This window comes from Chiloscyllium plagiosum, unplaced genomic scaffold (assembly GCF_037043375.1).
Source record: "Chiloscyllium plagiosum isolate Xiang-an unplaced genomic scaffold, Cpla_swu_hap1 HiC_scaffold_45, whole genome shotgun sequence".
NCBI classification, from domain to species: Eukaryota; Metazoa; Chordata; class Chondrichthyes; order Orectolobiformes; family Hemiscylliidae; genus Chiloscyllium; species Chiloscyllium plagiosum.
In genome coordinates this window covers 46,229,286-46,248,960 of record NW_028270183.1, presented here as the reverse complement: position 1 = coordinate 46,248,960, position 19,675 = coordinate 46,229,286, and positions in this window count along the sequence as shown.

Genomic DNA, 19,675 nt, shown 5'->3' with positions numbered 1-19,675 from the left:
TCATCAGCTCAACACTTCTGGCTGAGAATGGTGCAGATAAAACATCCTTGTGTTTTACACTGGTGAACAGGGCAGTTCTGTTATGAAGTATGGAGATATTTAATGAATCCTGTCCTCGAGTCATTTGTTTAATTGTCCATCACCATTTATGACTGAATGTGGCAGAACTGCAGAGCTTCGATCAGATCTGTTTCAGGTTTAGGTTCACATGGTTCTGACCCTGACATGTTCATCCACAGTCATTCCTGAAACATATGTCGTGTTGATGGTAATGACAGACTGAGGAGATTATCCCTGGGCAAAAATATTACAGGTTGTGGTTGAATGCTGTTCTACTTCTCCTGCTGCTGTGGTCTACAGCACTACATAAATACGCAGTTTTGAGCTGCAATATCTGCAATGCAATTCTGCTGTCTCTCCCTTAGTTCACATCGAGACCCATTCACCTGTTCTCAGTGACCTACTCTGGTGACTGATGTGGAAATACTTCCATTTTCATACTCACATTCTGCTGAGGGTCTCTCCCCGGGTCATGCTTCCAATATGACACATTCTGCAAAACCAATTAACTAGTTTTAATCCAATTGTTTAATTAATGTGCATCTTTTTTTTCCTTTAGTAATACCATCTTCTGTGTTTAAAATGAAAGTCTTTCCCTCTGTTTCTCTCCCTGAACATGATTCAGAGCTCTGTCGCTTCAGTGATGCCAGCCTTATGTAGTTTCAGAGACAATGAATTATCTGGATTCTCAGTCATCTTCACGACATTGTATGTTTCCTCTTTTGGTTTGATGCCTTATCACTCATGGTTGCCTTGTCCTCCCATGAGTATGTTTCATCTCCTTTGGGATGAATTCCTGATATCCTCCGAATTATCCCCAGAAACTCCTGCCATTGCTGCTCCATGGTATTTCCTGCTCGGCTCCCCTACCAATTAACTCTGGCCAGCTCCTCCCACATGTCACTGTAGTTACATTGTTCAATTATAATCACATTGCATCAAGAAGAGAGCAATAGATATAAACCAAAAGAAGATATTTTGAGAGAAGGGATGTGAAGAATAATTGGTAAATTTCTTACCTAGATACAAAGAGAGAAGGAGAGAGAGGATATAGATGAGGAAATGTGAAAAATGAGAAAATTTGATTATTGAAAGTTTCAGATGTATATTCCTCAATGTTTTGACAATGTCTGTATGCTGAGGTCCTTTGTATAATGCCTGTACAACAGAGCAATGTGTTCAAATGCTGGGTCTGGTAGCAGAATATTTATCTCCACTGATATGACAGACACTAACTTTGGAAAGAACCCAGCAGGCCAATATATTGAATTCCCAGTAGAAAGGGGATTAACTGAAATAAGTTGGGATACCAGAAGCAAGAATTAAAAACACACATCCTGATAAGAATGAGAGATTAGAGTCGAGAATTCCAGAAAAGGGGGGAATATTGAGAGAAGGGGAACATATCACTTTAGATGCGCATCAATTAATGTTTTATACATTTTATGCATCGTGTGCATCATTTTTCGATAACTGTGTCTCCGTTGTTCATTTAGACTGTTGTACACATATGAAAAATGTTTCTTATCTGCACACACACATTGATTAAACAGTGTATAGAAACTCATTTTTCCGCCATTTAAATAGTCCTATTGTCGTGTTACCAGGATACGTGAACACCAACTGGCCACCAAAAGACACGACCCACTATCATTACGTTCCATACATACAGACAAAGAAGGGAACCACTTTGATTGGGACAACACACACACACATACTAAGACACACAAGGACGTTATTAGAGGAATGGCATTCTAACCAGAAGCCCATCAATAGACGCATCAATTTAGATGCTACCTACCTTCTCTTATAAAAAAAAGAACAGGAAATGACATCACCCACCTTTTGAAACCAAGATCTATAAATATAGAGGCGTGACATACCACCAGCACTTCAGCAGAGACTCTCACTGATGATGTTATCTAGTCACAGTGACGAAACATCTGAAAACAAACCTTCAAGCTCAGCGAGCTAACTTGCATACATAGAAATTGATATTTTTGTTTATTAGTGGCAATTGGGAGTTCTCCCTCACTCACTTTTAACAGATTACGAGGTGAGGTGAGATTTTCTGGGTGTGATTTCAATTAACAGAGGGGTTCGATATTGATGTCACAACAGTTTGGGGCCTTGCCGTATGGGATTTCGACAGAATTAAACAGAAATGGGATACAAAAGGTTCCAGCAAATTCCAACACGTGGCAATTAGTGGCCTAGATCTTCAAATAAAACCGGTGGGAAAATTTATTTAACTTTGTTAACTTGTGGTTGGTTAAATTAAAAGTGAGAGAAATGGCTTTTAACATTTCTGAAGAGGTTCCCAAATTTTCCAAGGAAGATTAAAAAGACAGAAGGACATATTTTTAGAATTAGCAAATAGGTTGGAATTTGGTTTAACCAGGGACAAAAGAAAAGTTGAAATTGTAATGTAGTCGGTCAAGAACTTGGATGTGTCAGAGAAACAGGTAACTGCAGTAGAGTTAGAAAAAACTAAAATTGCATACGTGGAAACTGGAGTTAGAAGATGAAAAAAGACACGGAAACAGAGAGAGAAGAAATGGAAAGAGAGGAAAAAGAGCAAGAGAGTTTGAAATTCAGAAGCTGGGAATTAGAAAAAGAAAGTTAAATTAACAGGATGGAGATGAACGGAGAACGTAGGGACATATACAGCTGTTTTAATACATTACCATATTTCGGTGAGAAAAATGTCAAAATCAGTTTTTACTTCATTTGAAAAAAAAAGGCTCGGCAGTTGGTGTGTCCAGTGAACTTGTGGGTAATGCTAGTTTATAATAAGATGATGGGCACAGCTAGTGAGATATGTGCAGCGCTGTCAGATGAGGGTTCAAGAGATTATGCAGGTGCCAAACTAGCTACTGTGAGTGGTTATGCATTGGTACTAGAAGAAAATAGACAAAGGTTAGGAAATATATAGACAAAACCAAGTCAGAATTATGTTGCATTTGAAAGAATTAAACACAGACATTTTGATAGATGGATGCTGGCCTTAAAAATGACTAAGACCAGTGATGCCCGATGAGAGATTATTCTGCTGGAGGAGTTTAAAGTCTCTCTTCCAGAGATGGTAAGAATTCATGTGAATGAACAGAAATTTCAACAAGTGAGAAGCGCGGCCGAAATGGCAGGTAAATACGCGTTGGTGCATGAGATGAAATTTAGCTTCTGGGAGCAATTTCATCCGCTTCGGGATATAAATTGCGAGAAGGGACGATCGCACATTACAGAGCGCACAATAGAGCACACTGGCTATAGTTTACCACAGGTGAAACAATAAGCCCAAGGGGGCTGAAAGGTGATGAAAGTCCTCAGGTGTTCTCACTATAAGGGAGTGGAACACATAAAATTATAGTGCTGATGGGCACGGGAAAAAGGTGTTTTCACTGCAGACAGCTGGGACACACAGTGCCGGACGTTGAAGGAAGACACTTTGTAAAAGATGTGTAGAAGAGGCTAAGCCAGTGACATTAGTGAAACTGGTAAAGGAGACCCCAAGTCGAGCCGAAGAGCTGCAGGAGAGGATACAGCCGAGGCAGGGGCTGGGTATGGAGACAGTGCCTGATCCCTATAAAGAATTCACTTCTGTGGATAAAGTTTACTCAGAAAGAACAGGGGGAGAAGAACAAGAAGTAATGATTTTCTGAGATATGGGATCTGCTCAGTCTCTAAAAGTTGAGAAGTGGGGCACTGGAAAAGCACAACAGATCAGGCAGCATCTGAAGAACAGGACAATCGACATATCAGGTATAAATCCATCGTCAGGAATGTGGCGGGGGGACAAGGGAGCTGAAAGTTAAATAGTAGGGTAGGAGCTGGGCCGGCCGGAAGGTCACTGGGAAGGCGATAGGAAGCTGTAGGTGGGAGTGATAGTGAAATGTCGGAAGGTAGGATGGACTGGATAGGTGGGAAGGGAGATGGACAATTAAGACAACGCAAGAGGGCGGTGCTAAATTCAACGGTTGGATCTGGGATGAGGTTGGGGAGGGGAGATTTGGAAATTGGTAAAGTCCATGTTAGTGCTGTATAGTTTGACGGTTCCAGCTGTCCTACCACCTATCCACTTCACTCTCCTCTCCGACCTGTCACCATACACCCACCTGCAGCTACCTATCACCTTCCAAGCCAGCTCCCACCCAGCTCCACCCCCACCTCCTATTTATTTCTCAGCCATCTTACCCATCCCTTACCTCCCACTTTCCTGATGAATGACTTGTGCCTGAAATGTCGATTCTTCTGCCTCTTGGATGCTGCATGTTTCCAGCTCCACACTTTCCAACTCTGATTTCCAGCATCTGCAGTCCTCACTTTCTCTCGGTCTCCAGTAGTAAGAGATGGAAGTATGTTCACACTTTCTGACATGTCACTCAAGAGCGTGATAATTTGTGGAATGGGGACAAAAAAATTAAGCATTCCCTTGTGTAACATCAGGTTGGAATGCCAAATCAAGGTTGGGGAGGTAACCGTAAGAGTGAGTGATGGAGTGTCAATTCCAGGATTACAGTTTGTTCTTGGGAATGATTTAGCAGAATTCAAGGTGGGAGAAACACCCCTTGTGTTGGAGAAGTCAAAAGAAGACTAGGGAACTAGGTAGTTAAAAGAAAAATATTCAGGAATTTTTGCAAACTATGTACTAACAAGATCCCACTGTCATAAGTTACAGCAGGAAGGAAACACGAAAGAAAAAGCCAAAGGAGTTGATGTGCAGTTAACTGACGCCCTGTGTGACGTCACGGTCCAGGAAACAAAACCTGAATAGGCAGAGGGTCAGGTAGAGTTGTTTAGTCCTGCAAGGCTAATAGACTTACAACAGATTTATATACACACACATTCACACACATACGCCTGCACACACACAGAAAGGAAATCAGAATATATTATCGAACGTCCTTAATTTAAAGATAGAATCCTAAAATTAAAATGGAGACCACGACAGGTTAGTGCAGATGGGAAATGGGCCGAAGTGCACCAGATTGTGTTACTGGCAGCATACAGTGTTTCAGGTAGCACATGAACTAACTGCAGGCAGTCACATAGGTGTATGGAGATTCTGGCTAAGGTACAGAAGCATTTCTAGTGGCCTGGAATGCAAAAGGACGTAGTTAATTTTGTTTTACATGTCATACATACCAAATGTAGGTAAGTCACAGGCAGTAATAAAACCAGCACCTTTGTTGCCAATTCCTGTATTCAAAGAACCTTTCAAGTGGGTTATTATTAATTGTGTAGCTCCCCTTTATAAAATAAAAGAGGAAACCAATATTTGCTGAACATAATGGATGTGTCTCCCAGATTTCCAGAGGCAATTCCATTACGGAGTGTTAAGGCAAAAAGGGAGGTGGAGGAGTTGGTAGCTTTATTTTCTCACTGTTGCCTAACCAGAAAGATTCAGTCAGACCAAGGGTCGCGTTTTACCGCTCAGCTGTTTTAGGAAGTCATGGATAGCTTAGATATACAGCACTTCAAATCAGATGTGGCCCATCCTGAATCCCAGGGAGCCTTTGAAACTTTGCATTAGACACGGAAGACCATGTTAACAGTGTACTGTCAAGATTACTCAAATGATGGGGATAAACGTGTCCCATTAAATTGTTTGCCATTAGTGATGCCCCATATAAATCTATTCAGTTTACTTCCTTTGAGTTAATATTCGTACATGAAGTGAGAGCTCCTTTGAAGTTAGTTAAATATTAATAGACAGGACCAAAGTCGGAGCTCTCACACTTGGATTATGTCCGTGAGGCGAGGGAGAGATTAGATGGAGTAGGTGAGTTAGCTAAACAGCACCTGAAGAGGGCACAGCATGGAATGAAGCAGGTGGCAGATAGAAACTCTGAAACTTTGATGATTTCTCGTGGGGATGACGTATTAGTATCCCTTAAAAGCCAGATTTAGTGGCCCTTTCAAATTAAAAAATATGTTGAGTCAGTTAAACTATCTGGTAAAGATACCGGATCTGGTAAAAACATTATCAAGTAAGTCATATGAATGAATAATGCTCCAGACACATTTAAGACTCAGGAACAGAGTTGTGGCCAGATGAACAAATTGTGCAGTTTATCTGTATGATGTGATGATCTTCAGCAAGTGATTGAAAGCTCACATGTTACAGTTGGCAGAGCATGTTGATCGATTAGAAGAAGCAAACTTGGAAACAAACTTAAAGAAAACAGAATTCACGAAGGCAGATGTGACGTTGTTGGGATATTACATTGGACATGGAAGGTTGACTCCATGGAACACAAAGACGAAGGGCTTTGAGAATTTCCACAACCATCCTCGAAGAAAGAGGTGCTTCGATTTTTGGAACTGAGTGGATTCTATCGGAAGTTTGTTGCAAACTTCAGCAGCGTATTGGCACCACTGACGGATTTATTAAAGAAGAACACAGAATTGTGGTGGACGGAACAATACCAGGAGGCATTTGAGGATTTTAAAGCAGGATTAATCACCGCATCAGGTTTAGCTACACCAAATATTTTGAAACGCTTTGAAAGTTGTGTTTGACGCTCGGGATATAGGGCTCGGAGATGTATTGATGCAGAAAGATGATGATGGAATTGAATGGTCAATTGACTACTTGTCGAAATTTCCCAATATCCACCAGAAAAAAAGTACAAAATCTCTATTATTGAAAAAAGAATGATTAAGTTTAGTACTAGCCTGACAATATTTTAATGTTTATATGAAAATCAAATTGATGGAGATGGTTGTGGACAATGACAAACCTCTCGCATTTTTTTGGAATATTTAAAGACCAGGATATGAGTCTATTTCATTGGAGTCTTATGTTACCGACTTTAAACTTACAAAATTTACATGCTGTGGATCCTAAAATGTGATAGCGGATTTAAAGGAAAACATTTAGATAAGATTTGACTTATTCCAGTGTTATATAGGTGTGCAGACTTAATATCAATGGTATAACTGAGATTAATACTTTTGTATTTCATAATAATGGGATTAAGAATTAGAGGAAAAGGAGTGATGACAAATTTTAATTCTGATGGTTCATTTTCTTTTCTGAAGGAGGGAGGTGTTATGAAGCCGAAAGCATGTCTGCTCACTTTAAGGCAGAACGGGTTTTGCTAAATAGAAAGTAAAGCCGCAAATGCCAGGTAAAGGTCAGGCTGTTCCACAGGTCACCATTGGCTGGGAAATGGATACCAGATTTTTTTTTTGCTGTTTTGACAAGAATTCAAACACAACCAAAGAGTTTAAATAACGCTTAGCAGACCAGAAGCCAACGGGATTTCGATATTATTGTTTCAACACCTGGAAAGTATGAGATTTATTGTAACATGGGAAGTATATAAAGCCAGGATTTGGAACACGAGAGGGAGAGCCGCTGCCATCCAACAGCAGTTCCTCCAGCATTCCACGTGATGGAACCTTCACATGAAGGCCTTACTGAAACCCATAGAGACTACGTTTACCGTTCGGCCCTCAATAACCTTCTTGGTCACTTCATCAACGAATTCTATCAAATTTGGGAACAATGATCTCCAACTCACAAGTCCATGCTGACTGCTCCGAATCAAATCCTGTGTAAGTAATGAGTGCAGTTAATGGTATGCTCTCCTTCATTGTAAGATGATTCAAGTTCGTAAGAAATGCCATCTTCCTGCTGTTGTAGATCCTTGCTGAGAGAGTGGTTGGGACACTCTCTGCAGATTTGATCTCCATTGTAAGGAATGATCTCCTTACCACAGACAACTGTGATGGTATCCGAGAATATTGTGAATAAGCTGAGTGTTTAATCAGTGGAGCTGTGAGAGATGAATAAATGGTGACGCTAAACAAGAGGAGTGGCAGCGATCATTTACTTCCATAAGAGACATTGACAGGGAGAGAACTTCCACACTTTACACAGGATTGATTGGTTTGATTTATTTACACATGTACCTCAGTACAGGGAAACACTTTATTTATGAGCAGTGGAGGCAGATCATAGTAAGCATGGACAGGCAGAGGGGCTTGGACAGCGTAAGGCATACAGGTTACACTGAACAGGACGTGCACTCGACAGGATCAACATGAACAAGATCAGCATTATTTGAACTTAGAGAGTCCATTCATCAGCATCAGCCTAACGTAATAGTTTATATGTCTTAATAAACTCTCCCCATGTTATTGTGCAGTCGGCAAGTGAACCCGTATTGAACGTCATGCTTGTCACAATCCCCAACAGCAGCCACAATACCTTCCATCTGAAACAGGTAGCCATTCCCATCAGCTTCCGCCCTACATAAAGAACACCAGGCTGTCTTCTCGGAGATGATTATTGACTTCTTGTGACATCAAACAAGACGTATGGCTTCCCTCCTCACCACTAGAAAACTATGTTAAAGTCCCACGTGTGTTTCATGATCGACGGAGCTACGAGGAACAACGTGGAGCAGTCTGTCTGTGCAGCCTCTGCTTCACTTGGTCATCATATTAGAACATAAATTAGGAGACAGCGAGGACTGTGGGTGCTGGAGATCAGAGTAGACAGTGGTTTGTTGGAAAAGCACATTAGGTGAATCGACGTTTCGGCATCAGGAATCAACATCAATTACCTCATTCTCCCCGTGTAAGTGCATTGATGTGGGAATGGCCTCCTACTGTTTCTGTGTAAGTGAGTCAAGGGACTGAATGCCTTCTTCCTCGTCTGATTGGACAGGGCCAAAGGCCTGACTGGGTTATCCCTGGTTCCTGTTTGACAGCTCGATTTGCTGACATGTGTGATGAGGCTGAAGCTTTAAGAGGTTATTTTGTTCTAGTTTCTTTTAAGAAAGAAATTGAACGATCGTTACCAGGTTGGCTTGTTAAGACCACTGAGTAAACAGCTAGGGTTGCCTTCGGTTTATTTTAATGCAGCCTGAATGGGTGTGGCCAGCTCTCACAGATTAGGATCTCTGGGTGTTGTTTTCTCAGTAACATCAGAAACTATTGGGGTCTCAACAGAGTTGGAAGCTTCAGTGACTATCTCCTGGCTGCTACCTTGCTGAAATTTCTCTTGATGCAGTTTTATTCCTGGACTGGAGAAATAATTGTGACATTCTGTGTCTGAAATTTCCTTTTTGCCAAGGGCTGTGTTTATGGGATTTTCCTATATTGGAACAGTTCGTTAGTAATAGTTCCTAGATCGGTTATTCTGTTAACTTGTCCAATAGAATCACGTTATTCTAAGTTCTTTCTTTGGTTTTATTTCATCTTTCGTGTTTAAGTAAATAGTGTTTTGCTTCACAGCGAGTAGTTTGACCAGTCACATTGTATCTAGAACAGTTTACATTTCCTTTAAAATAAGAAAACGTTACAGTCTCGGCCACGCCTTCAAATATTATCGAGGAGCTTTGGTGTGATCCATCACATTGGACTCCTTCTCTTCCTGATTAACAGGCTGGAGGCACTGAATAGGCTGTTCCTGTTTTTCTCCAATAGTGTCAATGGGCTGAATAATTTCCTCATATTCCTGTGAAACCAGCGTGAGGTGCTGAATGAACTCTTATTTTACTGTGGCAATGTGCAGTGTCAGGCAGTATCTTTACATGAATATTACGGACTCTTTAAAGCACAAGCCTCAATAGAGTTTTGTTCTTGATGCACATGTACACAGACCAGTTCAGGATCTGACGGGGGCATCAAATTATTCTGAACATTGTGGAATCTTCAGTGACCATCACCAATTCTGATCTTATGGTGGGGAGGGTGAGCGTGTGGACACATTGATGAAGCAGCTGAAGATGTTTGTGAAGAGGAAGCTACCCTGAGGATCTCCCACAGAGGCGACCCAGGACTGAGATGATGAACATCTTCATTTGTGCCATGTTTGACTCCAAATACTGGAGAGTTTACTCTGATTCCCATGAAGTCCAGTTTTGTTAAGCTCCTTGATGTCAACCACTGCCTTGATATCAGGGCCAGTCATTTTTACCTGAACCTTTTGTTCATATCAATAAGCCATGATATAGGAGCAGCAAGTGTTTTCTTCAAACAGGTGATATTGAATGTCAGGATTTCTTTTCTCAAGAGTGTTGGTGAGCTAGATGACTAAATGTATTTGAAGAGGAGGTAGATGGATATTGACGTGTCAGAGAGTTTAGGGCTATGAGAAAGTTGGCATTAAAGAGGATTTGCGACCAAGAGCAGATCAGCCACGATCTTAGTGAAGGCCAAGTCAGGCTTGGGGAGTGAACGACCTGCCTCTGTTTCTGATGTTCTCACATCCTGTTATTAGAAAGTTAGTGTGTGTAATTTTCATGATGTGCAATTACTGCGTATTGTAGTCAGGAGGCCAGAGGATTCTGTGAGCCATCGCTGGGTGAGGTATGGAGGCTGCATTCACAGTGAATCTGGGTCTACAACATGATCAACAATTGAAACACAAGTTTCAGAGACGGGAAGCTCTGTAAGGAGAGATGACCGGCCTCTTTCATACCCAACCTGGTTTTTCCAATTACATTTCACAAATCACTTCAAAGCGTGTGTGACACCTTGAAGGGCTGAATGGTCTCCTCTGTTTCTGTGCACCAGGTGAGAGGTGTAAGTAGCCTCCAACTGCTCCTGCCTTGCAGGTTTGAGTGGCTGAATGAAACACAGAAACATGGGACTGAGGAGCAGGAGTGGGTCATTAGATACTTTGAGCCTTCTCCACCAGGCACTAAAATTGTGGCTGATCAGGTGTGGTCTCAGCCCCACTTTCCTGTCTGTGTTCAGTTATCTGTGCCTCACATCCCTGTAAAATAATTAACTAACGTAGCCTCGACACCATGTGAACATAGAGGCACGATAAAAACTTCCAGTGAAGAGAATTCCGACGTAAAAGGTACTTTCAGAACTTTTCATCATCCCTCTTATAGAATCAGAGAATCATGCAGAACGGAAACAGACCCGTTAGTCCAATGTGTTCACTCCGATCAGTTCTGAAATCTGATTTAGTCCCGTTTGCCAGTATTTGGACAATATTCCTTCTTTATCATACACTTTTTAAATGTGTGATTGTACCCTCCTTCACCACTTCCTCTGACAACAATTTCTGTGCACACAACACTCTCTGTGTAAAACGTTTATCTTCAGGTCCCTTCTAAATCATTCGCCCTCTCGCCTTTAACCTATGCCCTCTTGTTCTCGACTCCCCTATCCTGGGTTCAGAACGTGGCTCTTCAGAATATCCATACCCCTGATGATTTTATAAAGCTCTATTATGTCACCCCTCAGTGTCTGAGGAGAAAGCACCTCAACCTAATCAAACTCTCCCTGAAGCTCAAACCTTCAGTCCCGGAACATCCGCGTAAGTCATTTCTGCAGACAATCGAAATGTACACAATATTCTTAAAGTGGCCTCAACAACATCCTGTATAGATGCAACATGCCTCCACAATTCCTCTCCTCAGTGTTCTGACTGATTAAGGAAAATGTGCCAAATGTGTTCTGCACCAGTCAATATCCCTGCGACTCCACTATCAAATAACAATGTACCTGCAGCTCGATGTGTGTTTGTTTCACAATACTCCCCAGGACTTTACCATTGAGTGCATATCTTCTGCCCTGATTTGCCTCCCCAAAATGCAAAGCCTCGTATTTATCTAAATTAAACTTCATATGTCACTCCTTGCCCCTTTGACCCATCTAACTGTGGTCTCGTTGTACTCTGAGATAATCTACTACACCACTTTTCTGATGTCATCTGTAAACTTACTAACTATGGCTTGAAAATGTATTGCTGGAAAAGCGCAGCAGATCAGGCATGCCCGAAACATTGATTCTCCTGATCCTTTGATGCTGCCTGACCTGCTGTCCTTTTCCAGCAACGCATCCTCAAGCTCTGATCCCCAGCATCTGCAGTCCTCACTTTCTCCTAGTTGATTAACTATGGTCCCGATATTCGCATCCAAATCATTTGCATAATTGATGAAATTCAGTAAACTCTGTACCGATTCATACAGCACACTGCTGCTCACAAGCCTCAGCAGGGGTATGTCTGAAAAATACGCCTCTTCCTTCAAGCCAATTGTGTCTAGCTTCCCCTGTATCCCATGTGACCGAAACGTATTAATCTGTCTACCAATCAGAATGATGTGAATATTTTGCTGAGGTCCATGTGGACAATGTCTACCAAAGTGCCTTCATCAATCTTCTTTGTCACCTCTTCATAAAACTCAACCAAATTAATGATACATGATTTTCCATGCAGAAAGACACGTTGTCTACCCCGATCAGGCCTTGCCTTCCCAAATGTATGGAAATCCGATCCCTCAGAGTGCCCTCTAACAACTTACCCACCACTGATATCAAGCTCATCAGTCTATAGTTCCCCGACTTTTTGGTCACTGTTTCCTTTCTATTCCCACTCCTCCACTGCTCACAACAAATGTTAAATGTATCCAGGTTGATGATATCAGTCTCAGTCTGGGTCAGTGTCAGTTTTAGGAGCACGTCAGGCTAGTTTCTTTAATCTCCTAAAATATCACGCTTATGATCCAGAGCAATGTTACTCAAACTACGAGGGAAAGATGAATGGCAAACTGTTTGGATATTGCAAATAAAGAATTGATATTTCCCTTTCTAAAAACACTGACACACACACATACAATCACACACAAAGGATAAACAAAATCGCTGCAATTTCAAGTTGAAAGAACTTTGTCCACATCTTAGTCTAACTCATTACGGAAGGAAAAATTGAGAGATTGTCCCAAATGTTATTTTGCTTCTGAAGATATTCTACTTACACAAACTGCTAGCAATGGGATTTCATCCTGAGTGAGTTGGATTTGTCTGAATTCCCTTTGCATTAGGCAGTGAGGAGATTCAAATTAATTCTGGTCAGGGATCGCCCAAAGAGCAGTACAGTGGCTCAGTGGTTAGCACTGATGCCTCACAGCAGCAGGGACTTGGTTCGATTGCAGCCTCAAGTGACTCTCTGTGTGGGGTTTGCATATTCTCCTCTTCTCTGTGTGAGCTTCTAATGGGTGCTCCAGTTTCCTCCCACAGTCAAAAGCTGTGCAGGTTAGGTGGATTGGTCATGCTAAATTGACCACAGTGTTCGGGGATTTCTAGGTTAGGTGCATTAGTCAGGGGTAAATGTAAGGGAACGGGTCTGGGAAAGTTACTCTTTAGAACGTTGCCATGGACATGTTGGGATGAAAGGCCTGTTTTCACACATCAGGAATTCTACATAAATAAGAATGGTAACAAAGCCTGTAGAAGTTTTTTGCTGTAGCTTGCACACATTTCTGTGACGAGGAACAATAAAGGAGAGAGAAATCAATAGGCCGTTCCTTCTCGGCAGATTAGATTTTCTCCCTCTCTGAGTTGAATCACACAATAATGTCATCCTCTCTCAAACTGGACTATGTGAGGTTTCCTTGTACATTGTCCAAACTATGTCTCAATCACATTCCCTGCTCCATGTAGGTGCATTATTGCTGTTATCATACAAAAAGCCATACCCTCAGCAGAAAATGTTTTCGGTCAATTTGAAGATATGTTTAGATATCTCTGCGTCATTAAAAAAATAAAATGTTTAATGTATTCAGAATACCTGTATTAAAATGAATGCATTTTTCAACAAATACAGAAATTGCTGGAAAAGCTAGGCAGGCCTGTCAGTATCAGGATACCTTTTACATGCTGTAGTTGTACCAGCCTTCACAACTTCCTCTGGCAGCTCATTCCATACGCACACCACCCTCTGTGTGAAAAGATGCCCCTTAGGCCTCTTCAAAATCTTTCCCCTCCCACTTTCAACAAATGCCCTCTACATTTGGACACCCCTAACCTGAGGAAAACCCTTGACTACTCACTCTATCCATGACCATTCCGATTTTATAAACCTTTACTGCTACGAAATGTGACTTCAATCAACACGAATGGCTGTGTTTTCAGTCATCCCGGGCCTAAATTCTCAAAATCGATACTGACACCTCTTCCTTCTTTGTCTGGTCACAATTCTAAAACCAGTTTAATCATTTTATTCAGATGTATCATGAGACACTTCTGTGGGATTTACACCGAGACCTTTGAGCCCGGAGGTAGGGACACTATCATCACTCAGCAATACCCATAAAGCTGTAACAGAATTCTCCTGCGTGTTTGTTTATCAGCCTGTTCCGACATGCTGTGACATACCTCTGCAACAGGCAGGACATGAATTCAGACCTTTTAGTCCAGAGATAGGAACACTACCACACAAGTTCAGGAACTGGAATCAAATTGAGAGCTCAGGCTCAGAGGCAGGGACAATACCCACTACACTACCATACCCAGACTTTGGGTCATATGGTAAGTGCCCACTTTCAGCTCGGTGTGGATTTATTAGAACCAGGTTACCATTACTGAACTACACAAAACACTTTGTATTGTTAAATAAATGCAAAACACTTGTCTCAACTGTAGGATGTTGAGTGTATGTGCTGTACTATCGAAATTAACTATGAACATCTTTGTTTGCTATTATCTCTAGTCTGCAATATTAGGGAAAGATTTCCTGCAAACACACTCTGCCCAACGAAGGGTCGCAAATAGATATTTATTACTGAACCCCAGAGACGGAGGAAGAAAATAATTTCTGGCCCCAAAGCACTGAATGGTATTATCTACCAATAACGTGTGTGACTGCCCTCTTCCTAAAACCATGAAATGATATCAGGCCGCTGATTACTGTCCAGCCTCACTTCCCCACTGACTGTGTCTGCAATCAGTCCCTCATTCCTCTAACCACACAAGGCAAACCACGCTCAGGATCTTTGTAAAAATCAAGGCCAGAGTGGGTCGGCCTCCTGGAGAGGTGTGTGTAGTGGGGAGGGGGGTGGGAATTTTAAAATTAAATGGGGAATGTGAGGAGGTGGTAATAGCACTTACTGGGCTATGGAGTGACAGATGGAGTTTAGTTTGGATTAATGCGAGGTAATGGGTTTAGTAAATATAACAAGAGCAGGGCCTATACAATTAAAAGTGGCGTCTTTGGCAGTATTATAGGACAGAGACCTAGGCCATCAGGCATAATTCTTTAAAATTTGTGTCTCATATAGATAGCGCGGTTAAGAAGGTGTTTAGCACGCTTGTCTTCATTGGTCAGACCTGTGAGTATCGGAATTGGGACGACATGTTGAAGTTGTACAGGACATTGGTGAGACCTCTTCTGGAATACTGTGTCCAGTCTGGTCACCCTGCCCGCTCATTCCATAGGCACACCACCCTCTGGGTGAAAAAGCTGCCCCTTAGATGACTTTAAAGTGTTTCCACTCTCACGTTAAAACTATGTCCTCTAGCTTTGGGCTCCCCTACCAATAGAAAATACCTTGACTATTCACCCAGATATTATTGAACTTGATGTTATAAAGCTGAAGAGCATTGAGAAGAGATTAGCCTGGATGTTGCTGGGAAAGTAGGGATTGAGCTGTAAGGAGATACTGGATAGGCTGGGACTTTTTTCACTGAAAAGTATGAGATTAAGGGGGACCTTTGCAGAGGTTTATAAAATAATGAGGGGTACAGATAAGCTGAAGGACTGAAGTCTTTTCCCTAGAGTTGGGGATTCAAAACTGAGGGATATTTTAAGGTGTGAGGAAAAAGATTTACAAAAGTCATGAGACACAACTATTTTAGATTGAATCTGGCTTGTGTGTGGGATGAACTTCCAGAGGAAGTGGTGAAAGCAGGGACAGTTACAATGTTTAAAGGACATTTAGATCAGTACATGGATAAGACATCAGTTTGGATGGTGCTGTGAGCAGCTGCCCTCCCCCTCCATCTGGTAAAAACAATGACTGCAGATGCTGGAAACCAGATTCTGGATCAGTGGTGCTGGAAGAGCACAGCAATTCAGGCAGCATCCGAGGACAGGCAAAATCTGATGAAGGGCTTTTCCCCGAAACGTCCATTTTGCCTGTCCTCGGATGCTCCCCCTCCTCCTGTCTGAATGAATCCCTGTTGGTTTTCACCCTCTGCCAATGCCTGTGCAGTGGCGTGGGGAGGCCAGCAGAGGGTGGCATTGCATCACTTCAAAAACCACAGAGACTGGATTAATGGTGCTGGAAGAGCACAGCAGTTCAGGCAGCATCCAAGGAGCAGTAAAAATCGAGGTTTCGGTTTTGATTCCTTCATCAGGAATAAAGGCAGAGGGCCTGAACCGTGGAGAGATAAGCTAGAAGAGGGTGGAGGTGGGGAGAAAGAAGCATAGAGTACAATAGGTGAGTGGGGGAGGGGATGAAGATGATCGGTCAGGGAGGAGAGGGTGGGGTGGATAGGTGGAAAAGAAGATAGGCAAGTAGGACAAGTCCGGAAGAGCTTCAGGGCAGAGGAAGTGACCTAGGAGTTGCAGTGGGAGAGGGACTCCCTGAGATTCTTGTAGAGAGAGGAGGAAAACTTCTTCAAGGCAGGCATCCTTGCAAGAGGATTCGCAGTAGGGTTAAAATCAACGAGGTAAAAATAATGACTGCAGATGCTGGTTGATTGTTTTATCTGAATTAAACTCCATCTGCCACTTCTTAGCCATGGCGTGGAGTGGGTAGTTAATGAGGCGAGTTCAATAAGATAGTACCAGGTAACGAGCTCAGCCTCGTGCAGACAATCCCTCTGTCAAACTCAATGAATGTTGGCTCATGTTACAGGATGCCATTGAAATGTCTACATTTCAGCATTCTGAAGCCTGGGAACGCATCCTTCCATGACACTGCCTCTCAGTCTCCCCCTCTCTGTTTACTTCCCAAAACCCTCCCATGTGGTGGTATTTAAACTGATTCCCCTGCCATCTCTCTCTGGCAGTGATATTCACACCCACAACACCCTCTTGTCATGGCACAATGGAGATATGGAGTTGTAAATAGGTAGGAGCTGCACATCCTGTCACTTCCAGCATGGGCTGCAAGTTTCCCCACACTGGGCAGGGATCTAACACAGTGTTACTGTGCAATGCACTGGGGGGGCGGGGGGGGGGGGTGAGGATGTACACAGCCCTACATGCAGGGAGGGTAACTGCTCCTGGGTTGCAGATTAATGCACTGGGGCTGGATACAAAGCTCTACATGCTGGGAGGGTAACTGCTCCTGGGTTACAGATCAATGCACTGGGGTGGGGTACACAGTCCGACATGTTGCTCCTTGTTTACACCTCAATGCACTGGGTTGGTGTACACAGTCCTACATGCTGGGAGGGTACCTGCTCCTGGTTTACAGATCAATGCAATGGTGTGTCGTACAGAGCTCTACATGCTGGGCGGGTAACTGCTCCTGGGTTACAGATCAATGCACTGGGGTGGGGTACACAGTCCTACATGCTGGAAGCGTAACTGCTCCTGGTTTACAGATCAATGCACTGGGGTGGTGTTCACAGTCCTACATGCTGGGAGGGTAACTGTTCTTGGTTTACAGATCAATGCACTGGGGTGGGGTACACAGTCCTTTATGCTGGGAGGGTAACTGCTCCTGGTTTACAGATCAATGCACTGGGTTGAGGTGCACAGTCCGACATGCTGGGTGGGTAACTGCTCCTGGTTTACAGATCAATGCACTGGGGTGGGCTATACAGCCCTACGTGTTGGGAGGGTAACTGCTCCTAGTTTACAGATCAGTGCACTGGTGTGGTGTACACAGTCCTACATGCTGGGAGGGTAACTGTTCCTGGTTTACAGATTAATTCACGGGTGATCACTGCACAGGTCGCTGTGTTGGTCAGGCTATCTGGTTGAGGTTTATAGATAATGCAATGATGTGGTTTGTGCAGCTCCCGGTGCTGGAAAGATATCCAATCCGGGTTTATAGATCAATGTTCTGATCTGATCTGCTCAATGTTCCACTCTGTACAGATTGCAGGGTTGTACTGAGCAGCACACTGGCCTGGTCTAAACAGTGTTCCACGGGGAATAGATGTCTCCTCTGAGTTGATGGTGTCTGGGCTGGTTCTGTGAGGTGGATTGAGAATGTGGTATATCTAACCATTTCAGCTGATCTGTGATTGGACCCACCGTCTCCCACCCCATTAGTGTTACAGTGGACCCAGACACAGTACGTCATGTTGGTGGGGTGGGTAGGGGGGAAATGTGATGGACAGGTCAAGGTATTCCTCGGAACGTTCTGTCCCCAACATTCTATAACTGCAATTCCCCAGAACGTTCTGTCCCTGACATTCTATAACTGCCATTCAACGGAATGTTCTGTCCCCAACATTCTATTACTGACATTCCCTGGAATGTTCTGTCCCCAACATTCTATAACTGCCATTCCCCGGAACGTTCTGTCCCCAACATTCTATTACTGACCTTCCCCGGAATGTTCTGTCCCCAACATTCTATAACTGCCATTCCCCGGAACGTTCTGTCCCCAACATTCTATAACTGCCATTCCCCGGAACGTTCTGTCCCTGACATTCTATAACTGCCATTCCCCGGAACGTTCTGTCCCCAACATTCTATTACTGACCTTCCCCGGAAAGTTCTGTCCCTGACATTGTTTGTGAACGGCCGTACATCAGTGAATTGAACAAATGATAAGATCCCGAGGGAAGAGATCCCGTTCCAGGGAGAAGAAGACAATGTTCCGAAGGCCCCTCAGGCAGTTAAAGGAGTGAATACGTTTTCCCTGCGTTTACATTTCTTCACGACACAGGATCGACCTTAATTTAGACCAAAATACAGAAATTCCCAAACTCCGTTTGTCTTCAGGAAACTGGGAGAGAATCCTTCAGGACAGCAACGTTTTCACCCTCCGTATTAGGAACTGGGAAGGAGTGACCTGTGTCTGCTCTCGAGTGATCAAGTGTGTGGGAATGTTCTAGAAACCATCTGTCCTTTTGGATGTGTCTCTGTGTGTTTGAGGAGGGAGGGTTTCTTGTGGCTTATGTCACATTTTTGTCAGTAATTTCGATCTTCCCATTTGTTATTCCAGCTCCAATTATTTTAATAAATCCCTGACTGCAGGGACACATTTGAAAATCTCACTGGGTCCCCAATCAAACGGGTCCCTTTGCCTCCAGGCTGATGGATAATGGTATTGTTTTCCTTCCTCACAGTTAACGGAGTGACCATCTTCGTCCTGCTTTATAAAGATTGAGGATTATCTCCATGTGTCAGACGTTACCTGGGGGCCATGGCAGCGGTGGATCTCCTGGTCATTATCCTCGACCTGATACTGAGACACATTCCCATTCTTTATTGGGAACAGTTTTATTTCCTGCACTCCGTCCCCGTGTGTAATATCCACGCCGTCCTGCTTTATGCAGCCACTGACTGCTCTGTCTGGTTCACCGTCACTTTCACCTTTGATCGGTTTGTGGCCATTTGTTGCCAGAAGCTGAAAAGTAAATATTGCAGTGAGAAAACGGCGGCTGTGGTTCTGGGAGCAGTGACTGTGCTTAGCTGTTTAAAGAACATTTTCTGGTATTTTATTCTCACGGCTCGGTATTGGCTGATGAACGACCCCTGGTTTTGTGAGGTAACAGTCGCTGCTCGTTACTCCAGTGTCTGGGCCGCAATCGAGTTCCTCCACAACATTCTAACCCCGTGTGTCCCATTTCTCCTGATTCTGCTGCTCAATGTTCTCACCGTCAGACACATTGTAGTGACCAGCAGAGCCCGCAGGAGACTCCGTGCTCACACCAATGGGGACGCTCAGTCTGA